The sequence below is a fragment of the Homalodisca vitripennis genome, chromosome 5, assembly GCF_021130785.1.
Source record: "Homalodisca vitripennis isolate AUS2020 chromosome 5, UT_GWSS_2.1, whole genome shotgun sequence".
Lineage (NCBI taxonomy): Eukaryota > Metazoa > Arthropoda > Insecta > Hemiptera > Cicadellidae > Homalodisca > Homalodisca vitripennis.
The window spans coordinates 50,960,851-50,973,762 of record NC_060211.1 but is presented as its reverse complement, the minus strand read 5'-3'; positions in this window follow the sequence as shown (position 1 = coordinate 50,973,762).

The window sequence follows — 12,912 nt, the reverse complement described above, 5'->3', positions numbered from 1 at the left end:
TTCTGAAAGCTGGTCTGCACGACTCTCTAAGTTGCAGTTTTCAGTTATTCTGATGGTAAAAAAAAAACATTCTAGAACAATTTGTCTGCACAAACTCCCCACAAAGCTACACCATACGAGAGATGTGAGTAGATTAGTCCTATAATACGCTGGTATCAACACTTGAGTTGGGCAGTATTTGGACAATGGTCTCAGTAGAAAAATACTTCAGGACAGTTTTGCACAAACACTATCTACGTGATAATCCCACGACCAAGGCATATTCCAAGGAATTTTGCTGAGTAGACTTATTTAATCTCGGTTTCTTCCAAGATGGACTGTTGGACTAAAAATCTGTCTGTCGCAGACTAAATTTTATATAAGTTGATTTTGTTGGATTTGTTTTGATTGAGCTCATTGAAGTGCTCAGTTATATTGTGATTGAGTTGTAAATTTTGCCATTTACCATGACCATATTGTGTACATACCCATAAAGTAGCGACTGTCAGTCTCCTTATATATTTTGATTTTATTGAATTTATATATATATATATATATATATAAATTCAATATATATATATACCGTATATATATGTATACCGTTATATATATATATATATATATATAAACGGTCGGTTTTGATTAAATCAAACTATAAATAATTTGATTTAATTATTTCGAATTTTTAACCCTTTTGATACCTTCCATTTTGGTCTCCACCAAAATTAGCGTGGATAATGATATATTTTTTTCTTAAGAACAAATTCCTCTATCGATGTAAAGATAACACAGGTTATGTGCCTATACAGTTCAAATCGACTCTCGGCTAACATTATAAAGTGTAATTGTATTCAAATATATTTTTTCCTCAAATACATAATTGAGTTCATATTCTTTTTACAAATACTATATGTATCCCGATACAAAGTACCCTATATGTGCACCAAGAACATGATAGGGTAGACTTATGGGATAGATAGACTATTTATTGTCATTTTTCTTATGTTCTAATTCAAAATCCAACTCAAATCAACATTAATATACTAATAGTATGGGATCTAAGGTTGTTGGGTTGAGCTTGCCAAAAGCGTTACACTGTTGACTTTTTTGTTGTTGATCGATGCAGTGTCAAAGATCAAATATTGTCATCGTGGTAAGTGGCCCCACTACATGGTTTAACCTTTGTTTCTTTTATAAGCATTTACATATACAACAGCAGGATGGCAAAGTTTCAGTTCTCAAACAGATAATAATAAAATATGTTTCAAAATATAACCTAGTTTTCTACATAATCTCTTATGTTGAACATCCATTCTAGTGAAGATCCAGTAACTCGGATCCCTTCTTTGTAGGTTTCATCCACGTCTGCAAACTGAATATTTTCAGCTTCAGTCGCCTCGCTCGGCATCTGGTCTGATCTAAAACCGAGTTTTTAGATTTTAAACAAGGTGAAAGTCCTCACAGTATATTGACTTCACCGGCCCCTACCTCACGATCCTCAATGCGGGATGGGGACAATAACCAACACCCAATGCTCAGGAGTCACGGTGATCAAAATTGTTGTGGGTCAACCGAGGTGGCTCAAACTAAAAATAGTTTTGGGATTGAAACACGAAACAGTGGAAGCTATAGAATTATCAGACCTTTGGAAATACGTTCCCCATTACATTACGTTTCCCTTCAAGTAACTCGTTTTTATCATAACGGCTAACAGGGTTTCGGACAGTTATCATCGTTATATGTTATATAAAAAATATAACAATATGTTTTATTAAATCCATCCTCTTTTTCGTATGTCAAAAATGTCGACATAAAGTTAAGCAACAAAGTAAAAATAAAAGTGTGGCGAAGAACTGCCCACAGTCTAATTTGACAACACAAACAATTACTGGTCTGAAAATCATCACATTAAGTGGGATAAAATTTCGGATGAAGTAAAAATGGATCGCGTTTTCATTTGAGCAAACACGAGCAGGTCCGCAAGCCGTTTGGTGACAAGAAACACAAGTCTCACTCGGTTCCCGTTAAAACATGTCAGCTCAATTTATCATTTCTCCCTCAAAAAGTATGAATGTAAATTTAAAATATATATTATATTTTAGAGCATTAAATGGAGAAGTGTTAGTATTAAGCAAAAAGTAAACCCGTTACGTAATAATTCAGCTATGGTGCGAAGGTTAACTTAATGTGAATCCTAGTTCAGCTCCAATTCACCTTCAGTTTAGTATAGTGTCTGAAAGCGGACGCTATCATCTGATGAGACAATGAAAATACCTCTTCATCTAGATTACACTAGATTTTTCAGTCTAGGTGTCTCTGATGTCGAAACAGTGCAAAGAGTTCGTTTTGAGCTTCTTCGTCACCGACTTTTCGTTTGGATCTCTTCAGACGAATATGGACTCCAGATTCCAGGAGGCAGGAGGCAAGTCTGTCAGACATTCGCTATTTTATACAATCGGTTTTACTCAAGAATATTTTAATTCGATTCAGTTGTGAGATGAAAAATGTAGTATGCCTATATTTATTTTAATTTTTTGGTTATGAAAAAAGTTTAAGAGGGAAAGAGGTAGATAAAAGTCTAAACATTTTCATGTTTGTTCTTTTTAAAAGTACCGTGCTCTCGGTACAGGCCTGGCAACCGAATTGCGGCGGTCGAATCTACTCTTTCTTCACCATAGTATGTAACAGTCACCGCCTTGCTAGAGATATTATTGCACCACATAATAAACTTACTGTTAGACTAATTAGTTGGCAAATAGTTTTAGAACTCATATATGATACTCATTTACTACCTGTTAATTTTTAGAGATTATGTAGACATGATGACTAATAGCAGACATGTCCAGCTGAACAACTCCACAAGATGAAAACGACAGATAGGTTATTAACGACAGAGGTTGACGCTAACCATGCATGTTATAAGTTTTCCGAACTGAAGTCTTGTGATTTTTCTGTAGGGTTCATAATTCACAAAAAGCTTAGATTGACTTTGGGGACTTAAAAACGGGGCTACACAGAGGTGGATTTTAAAATCTGCCGCTATTGCGATATCGCTGCCCCCTCCCCCCTACAGCTTATGACCGCTGTGTTGGTTCTCTTTAGCTTACAACTTTAATAACGCAATAGTATATGAGAAGGTATGTTATCAATCGTTATAATCTTTCACTGCCTGATGGCAAACGAAAGAAACGGGCATGATAATACGGCCTATCACAAAAAAATCATGCAAATCAATCAAAATCTGACAGCAACAAAGAATAATCAATACTTAAATATATAATTCATAAAATGAGATCATTACTAGAAGATTCAAATAGATTACAACCCTAAGCCAAAGGTTTAGCATGGTAGCGCAATTACATTTCTGCCACACGGTCTCCGATGTAGCTGTTCTATTTAAAGTCAAAGCTACACTAGTGCGTTGCTGCTGGAGTTCATATGATATAAAAAATATGTTACATATATTTGGAAATAAAATAAAATAATAAGTAATATTTTTTAATAAATCACTCATTTAATGAATGACTTATTATTGAAAATAAAACATTGTTATATTAAGAATATTAAGATATTAATTGTTAATAATATATGCTATTATTAAGTTAAATCACAAATAAGTACATTTGGTACTAAACACGAAATACAACAGGAAGCGTATTACTGTGGTCGTGACCTTGGCCTGTGAGGGTTAAGGCGGCCCATGGTGCGGGGGAGAACTGCGTGCGTTTCTGCAAACATAGCGGGCGGGTACTGCCACCGCTTATCTACCCGGCTCGCTGGTGACGACTATACACAGACTGATGTTTTTACGCATGACTGTACAGCTTTGGCAGCTCTGGTCGCGCGCACAGCTGTACCAATTTAAAAGCGCACACAGCTGTATCTACCTCTACTGTACAGATTGAAACAAAATGGAATTGTTTCAATATAGTGGTTTCTGCAAATTAATATTATTAAATAACACTTAATCTGCCAAAAAAAAAAAAACAATACTATAGGTACGAGTATTATGTTTGATGAAAAACATATTATAAATAAAATATCCAGCATTATATCATGATACACCATTTTGAAAACTGCTTTCTATGCAGTGTATCATACTGCTTTGAAAAGAAAACATTCATTATTAAGGATACTAAAGTGTATTACTACAAAACATGATCAAAGCAGTATTCTTTGATCAATTTACTGTAGAGTGCACAGCAGCGGTGGTGGCTGACAGGACTGGTTACATCTGTCAAGGACCCATGCACACTGTGCAATAATTGTAGAAATCTTTATACAGATTTTAAAAATTCCTAATTCTGTACACAATCGAATAGTGTATAGGGATTTGTAGAGCTAGTACATATTGTTTTGATGTGCTAAATCGAATGAAGATGTCGAGCTTTCTGTGTGAAATTTTTGACAATCTATAATCGTGAGTGCTGTATTGATTCATTTTTTCATCAGTGGTGCAATATAATATATAGTACTATAATGGAATGGCGAATATAAAAATTTATTCCTGAGAGAGCTGATATAGTGAGTGTTTTAGAAGGTATAAAATATCCTTAAAAAATGGGCTCACAAATCTTACCTTAGGAAATTGTCAAGTTATAAGACCTCATAAGTGTTTTCTAACTTTAAAAAACTACTAGGCGCAATTATAAAGTTTGTCTTTCAACATTTTGGGGAGGTGGACTTCAGTCCCATGCTACCATAATTTGCCACCCCCCAAAATATGCCACTCTGGGCTTTAGCCCTTTAAGCCCACATCTAAATCCAGCACTGAGATTGCAAGAAATGTGTACTATAGCTTGGAAAACCGAGCAAAATTATCGTTATCTTTGAAAAACTCCAGCATTTTAATAAAATTGTAACATGAAAACACCATCAAGAATTAATAACGTTTTTCCAGGCTGTTTTTGAATTTTATTCAATACCATGAAATAGATCTGAGTTAATGAAAGAAGATTGTTGCCTTGCAACAACAGGAATGCTGTTGTTACCATAATGTGCATGTTGCCTTTTTTGTTCTTTAATTTGAAGATACAACAGGGAGACAATTAATCTTTTTTACCATTAAAGCAGCACACAACAGAAGTATAGACTGACAGTTATTTGTTACCAGGTGTGTTAGTTAGTAAGGTAACTCACATTAAAGATATTTTCAGGCTTATTAACCAAGTTGATATGAAAACGAAAATCAAATCAGTGTCAACCAACCATATGAAAATCGAATACTAGGCTGGAAACAAAAACTTTAAATCTATGTATTCGTTGATTAACAGTGATATAACTATTATTTCACGACATGTCTGATGGTTGTGAATGTTGAGTTCAGCTCAGTTCACCTGACAGTGAAACATCTGCAATCTGACACTATTACAAACTTGACCCCTTAAATCTGGAGTCCACATTCATCTGAAGAGATCCCTAAAAAAAGTTGATGACATAGAAGCTCATAACGAGCTATTTTAATTGTTCCGACATCAAAGACACACTATTTTCATACAGCTATTAAAAGTTATTACGTATGTATATAATTATAAACCTTTTAACACTTTTTAAACTTTTTATTTTCATACTATGTTCATTTCGAATTCTGGGAATTCATCTTCAGGTACTAAGGTTAAGTTCAGAATTCGAAATGTACATAGTATGAAAATAAAAAGTTTAAAAAGTGTTAAAAAGGTTTATAATTATATACATATTTATGAAACACTTTTCGAGGCTACATCTCTAATAAAGTTATTACAATAACAAGTAGACTACAAAATAAAGAGGTGAACTCAACATTCACATTGAATCAACTCCCCCCCCCCCCTCTTCGTAGCTATATCTGATGGTTATAAGTGTGTGTAATTAAAATATATGACTTGCAAAAAAGGTATCATTAGATATTTTAGCTCTTTTGGTGCCTTCTATTTCAAATCTACTACAACTAGCAAGCTTGATCATCAAATATTTCTTCTTTAGGGAAAAGTCTTCTATCTATTTTACAAAACACTAGGTTGTGAGTGGTATACAATGCACATTGGCTCTCAGCTTCCAGATCCTTAGAAAATATACAAAAACTCAAAAATAAAAAAAATTGAAAATATGTAATGAAACATAGTATTAGAGAAGGAGAATAACGTGTGATTCATCAAAGTTATTCATACATATATTGTTGGTATTTCAGAAAAAGTTGAAATAAAGTATAACTCTGTGATTATACCAACACACTACCTAGCTTACCTGTTGTGCCGTCACTCTGAAGTACACTCTTCGCCAGCAGCACTTCCATGGCTTCCTCTAACAAGATTGCCATTGTGGTTCCGAGCTTTGCCCTCAATTTCATTCATAAAATATAATACATTAAGATATAACACTCCTGAAAACTTCACTCCTGTTTGCCGTTACATGAAAGATTTTTAATTCATAATAAAATCATGTCATTTAATATAGATTTTTCTTGACAAATAATCAACGAATTATTGAAGAACTTAGTTCTATTCCTTTTAGTTTTGACATCTACCTTATTTTCTAAACAGGTGTTCTTTGCCATTATAAATTTGTATAAGTCAATTCCAACAAATTGTTAGAATTGTTATTTGGTGAATAACTCAGAATCTGCAAGTACAAAAATTTACATTTATGAGTTATTATTTTCTTGTTTCCTGTTCCAGTTTGGAGAGTTAGTGCTTTAGATTATAATTCCAGAGATCCGAATTTGAATTCTTATGGAAAATAATCAATAAAGTACCCACTTTAAGTTATAATCAAGGTTTGCATTTTTAATAAAGATAAGAATCTCCACCATTTAAAAGTCAGAGATTATTTTGTCAAATAATACAAACTTCAACTGATAAACTATTTATTTAACCTATTGAGTCAGTCCATACTACAAGGTAGGAGTACGCCACGTGTTGCGTAAGCTGAGGTTGCATGCAAAATTTCAGTCTATAATTCATTCCATTAGGCTACATGTGTTGCATGTCACAAATTAAAAAGCCATATGATTGTGCTCACTTTGTTTACAAATTTTTTGATCCTGTGATTTCCTCCTTGCCATCATGGTTATCCATAATACCAATTTGAAAATATTTGTTAACTCTCAACGAAACTCCAAAGGCATGTTCCATCATCGAACTCAATGTTCCTTGTATAGCAATGACACTTCATACAACATGTTATGTTTATAGGTAAGTTTGTTTACCATGTAGACTGAGAGACAAAAAAGAAATGTTTAGCCTCTCGAGTGGTAGGCTTTGCTAATGCTCAGCAAATAACCCTATGCCTTTAATCCAATAAGTAAGAACTACTCATGGCTTTGAAATAAAATTCAAAAAAATATTTTAATGGCTTGGATTAGCTTAAATAATGTTATACACACAACATGGTCAAATACCTTGAAAAGTTAGCATGACACACTACATGTATGTCTTATGTGGTACCAGTAAGGCTTCCACAACTTGATTGATAAGGTAATATGCTTCCAAAATTGTGCCTTTACTAGTTCTAAATCAAAGTTTGGTATTTGAAAACATCTCTTGACTTTCAAAAATAAATCAAGTGTCTGTGAATATCTTCCCAAAAATTATAAAAAGCAAAGGGAAAAAATGTAAATGGGAATGGGATTACGTGCCCCAGACAGAAAAGTCTTATTTGGATTGTACATAACACCTATTTTGTGCAGAGGAACATCTTCTGCATAATAAATTAATAATTTTGATACAGAAATTGCCTTTGATCAATAAATTGGTTTCTTACAAAAAAAGCGTTAAAACTTCATGTTTTTTAGAATAAACTGGCATGTTAAACCCAGCTTTATAGTTTTTGTTTCAAACTAGCAGTTAAATAATACAAATAGTTATTACATAACTAGGCAATAATATTAACAAGTTAAAACCAAACTTCTTGTAATTTTATCTTAAGATGCATTACATGAAATTTTAACTTATTATTGAACATCTTAAAACAGTGATGCAAACACATTATATTTCTTTATTAAAAAGAATATATAAATTCACTATAATGAATAAATATTGAAAATAGGATTAGAAATTTTAAAATTCAACATTATACTCATTTAACTAAAAAACCAAATTGAATGTTTTTAACTACTACTACATATATAGTATCATGTTGAAAGTACTAATGTATATATTCTTTTTTATATAATAATATTATTATACCAATACAAAATTTAGATAAATATTTTACTTAATAGACTAAAATGTAATGAATTTGTGTTAAAAAAAATGACTCACCTTATTATAAATAAAGTTGTCACAAAACACGTGAATGGAGATAAAAATTTGAATAAAAGATTGCTGATGTTGAGATGACCTTATAAACCTTGTATCTGTAAATTTGCTGACAGTTTCACATAATAGCTAATGTTGTAATTTGTGCCTAATAGGATATCTTTTGGAGGAAAAAATACTGAGTATAACACTAGTCTTATTGATGAAATATATTTTTAGTTATTAAATCGCATCTTGTAACCAGATGAGGGCCAATTTGTATTATACAATCATGCAACTTTGTATTTTAGAAAATGGAAAAATTTTCCCTTAGAAAAAAATGTATTATCAGTTGCACTAGTTGTGATGGGGTTCAAAATAGGGAATCATTGAAGAGGATAAGAATACCTAAAGATATATTCATGGGCGTATGTAAAGGAGTGCTCAGGGGGTTCAGCCCCCCCATGAAATTTTGAAAAACTAACATTAAAATTGCACTTGGTAGTATTATTAGACTAAAACATATTTATAGGGTCTTTAAAAAAGCACAACGATTTCCCAGGGTAAGATTCCCGAACCTCTATTTTTGGAGGGTATTTTATACCTCCTGAACCACCCTGTGTGTCAGCCCCCTCTGAAATAGTTTTCTATATACACCACTGATTCACTAGCTTTTCTTTAGCTTTACACACCAAGCATCGGAATAATCAGTCATACAGTAATGCAGTATCAGCCAGTGAGATTCAGACTGAAAGGTGCTCACTAATATTCAGCTACGTATATTACACTTTTATTTACGAGCTTTTATTTTTATTTATGATTAGTTTTCAGCTACTGAGTAAAAAAATCATAACCTGAGAAAACATTCATTGTTCGATATTGTCAATAATTTGGTTACTATAAAATTAGCAGCTGACGGTTGATTTTTTTAAATGGGAAATTACGGTACTCTTGTGTAAAATTTGGTTACATGCTAATAAAATGCATATTGGCTGTAGGATCTTGGCCTAATGGCTAGGAGCAGCACCTTTGGTTTAAGGACGTATTTGAATTGATGTCCCAGTCTATAAGTGTACAGACTGGTGGTGTTGTTTGGTGCATCAATCTTTAGAGAACAGTAAAGTTTTGGTTTTCTGTCTAAATAAAAGTCTGTTGACATTAATTTTTTTCATCTGACAAAAATATAGTTTCTTCTTCATTATTAATATTGTTGAAATCTCAACTGTACTTTACATTTTGTTCTAGATACTTGTAATAGTCCTGGAGCAGGGTGGCAATTTCACTGCATACACAGCCTGTTTTTTCTTAGAATCACTACATGAACATCTAAGATGGAAATTGATCAACTGCTAGTTTTGATATGGAAATGATTAAAAATATCAAATGATAATTTTTTGCTTAGATAATATTTTTTTAGTGACCATCAGACAACTGGATAAAGACTGAAAGTCGACCGCCAAATAATCGGTCTGTAAGTTGGTGCTTATTTAATATTTATTCACATATCTGATAATTTTTCTTCTGAGATGGCCTACTGTCATGCACTGAAACACTGAGGGTCTTTCTTGCAGCCCAGAAGTGTAGTGTGAAATGCCTACCAGTTTACAATCGCAGCGATCCCACAAAACTTCAAAAACAACCGATCAGGTCCTTCTAGAAAAATTTACTACCCTTGTCCAGAAAGCCAAATGGCGGAATGCTCCCTTACTATTATCAGGTCAGGTTAGTAAAAAAAAAACAGGTGTTCAGCAGTTTCTTATGCTCATTACATAATCTAAAGAATGGATCATCCCTAAAACTGACTCTATGAAGATGTTTCCTCGGATATCCATGTCTCATAATCAGGCCCACAACCTGAGAGAACAGTGATCTGCCTTTGTCTGACTTGGTTTGAAGTGTGTCAAACTAACAAATATATAATAAAAAAAATTATTGCTCCACATCAACCCTTTTACATCTTGTCATTTTGACCTTGACCAAAACTAGAATGGGTAATGACCAATTTCTGTCTTAAGGGAAATTCTTCTTATTGATTTCATGAAAAACCAGGTTGTGTGCTCATATATGTAAATTGGTTCTCTACTCTTTGACTAAAATGAATTGCAGGTCACCCTGCTTTCAGTATTCTAATGTGTAGAGAGATATACCTTTAACCTATATTATTCGCATGTATGCCACCCGGAGTTCTGTTCAATATTATAGTTGATCATACAAACAAAATACCCAGATATTTCTAAATTCAGAATATTTGCTAAAAAAAAAAAATAGTGTACCATATAGAATTTTGAAAAATGTGCAAAAAGGATGTTTTAACGACTACAATAATCCATTCATCAATTTTATTGAGTGACCCTGAGAATCCATCATCTAATCCATTAATTTTAATCCTAATCCATCAATGTCACAATGTAGTCTACCTTCAGTGATAAACAACCGCCAATCGATGAATTTATGTGATGATGCGTTCCAAAAATATTTAATACTTATTTTATTGGCATCAATTATTGTTTCATATCCAATTAATATGATAAGGAAATACTGTATTTCCAATTCGAGTTTGTGCATCCTAAGAATTGAGTAAAATTTGAATTTAGACTTATGTAAGCATTCATGCTGATATGAACATTTCTTAGATAAATGAAAATAATCAAATAATTGTTGAGAACAAAATTTTCTACAAATATTATAAAAATTAATCTTGGTTGAAAAAGTGAACTGCCCTTGTATTTGTTACCATGGCTGTTATTCAGTATAACTAAGTTGCTGAAATAAGGTATGATTATGCAGTTTCTACCCTACCAGTACAAAGTACAAAGCATTCAGTGAAGTATGGACACAGCCACAGTTGGCTGTTTAACCCTTTGACTGCAAACAAATTGTGCAGCCTTTCAAAAAAATCTTGATTTTTGATTATGACTTAAATAACACAGTTTATTCCATGATTTTTTTACTTATAGAACTAACTACATTAATGGTACAGAAACAACTAAGATGTTAAGTCAAGCATAAAGTTATAATAAAATATAAACTTCATTGCAGTATACTTTTTATAAAATAATCCTAGAAGTTTTTTTTAGTTAAACAATAGATGTCCAGTTTTCCCTCCCACCCACTCCGCATCTCTCACAAATCTCCCTACCTCTCGGCCAACTAAAACAAATATCAGACAACTGAATGGCGTGGTTAGAAAGCCCATTTAACTTTGTCAGAGCGCTGATGTCACGGTGTGAAAATACTCGACAGTAGCAGTAATTGTCAAATGGTCTGCTTGCAAATACTCATCTGCGGGCGGCAACTCTGGTTACCACAGAGCCTTTGTTCTGAAATGAGGTCAGTGAGCGGCCAGCACTCCAGCTATCACAACGCTGTATTTCTCGCTCCTCGGGAGGTACTTTTCCCGCATTTGTATCACTTCATTTTCACATTAGACTTTTTCATTATTTTTTAAGTTTTCATAGTAATAAGTGATTGTGCAACACAATGGATGTTCCTCTGGGACCAAGTGGTGTACAAAAACCAAGTTCTAGGTGTATTTTTAAATAATAAACGACTTTTGGGTGGGTTGGTTAGGATGTATATACGCATTTGTATCAATATTTTATTTCAGTAAACTTATTTCTTCTTTTTTCTTCATTTTTATAAACTTATGTACTACAATATTTTTTGTAAACTACAACCATTTCAAGTAAACATTTAAATATATTTTCTTATAATTCCTCACCACACATTTGTAAATGATAAATGAATTTGAGTGAGTTAGCGGAGACTTATATAAACTTTTTCACATTTTTATGAACTTTTACATTCATTTTGGTACACACAATTACGTATAAATATTGTTTATGTTTGTCTAAAACGAATAAAATACAGTTCACTTAGCTACGATGTATTCATTTGGAATATTCCCACTGCTATAAAAGGGTCTTCCCTAGTGCGAGCAATAACTAGTTACCAGCTGGCAAGAAAAGACTGTCCCCAGGAGCTAGCGGTAACCACAGTTACTGCATTCCCAAAATGGTAGAGAGTGATAATTTTTGTGACTTATGAGTAGTTTTCATAATATATTTCATCCAAAAGTAAGTAAAAATATATTTAAAAATTTTCAGCATATACGGAACTCTATATAGGGAATTTTAGCAGCAAACGTCTTAAGCAATGTCAAATTGCTGATACATTAGCAATAAACCTTTCAATTAGTGGCATTACTACAAACCACAAAAGGGTTAATAATATTATTTTAACACAATGTTACATAGGGTTGCGGTGACCGGATTACATTTTAACTACCTTCTCCATAGACAACCACCTATGACAACTAATGTCTTTCCTGCTCAAAACAATAATTTTAATTTTTTGTGCTTATTTATTTAACGTTGTGCTGTAAGGTTTCTTTGACACCTGAAGAAAAAACAGACTCGAATCCTTCAAACTTAGTGTTCTGATTTTGTAACATAAAAAGATGTAAAATATCCAAAATCCTGTTGCTTAACAATTTTCTTCTATGAAATGAAACTTTATATAGTATCTAATAAACAAACAGCGAATAATGAATTAACTAAAAAATAACAATACTTTTAACTAGTTAATAACAAATCTAGGTTGACTGCAAAAGGCAACCAAGCAAGTAAAGATCGACAGTAAAGTTGTCAAGATACTATAGTGAAAAAAACCTAAGTTTACCTCATAAGAACAAAGTTATACCTCAAACACGTTTATGACC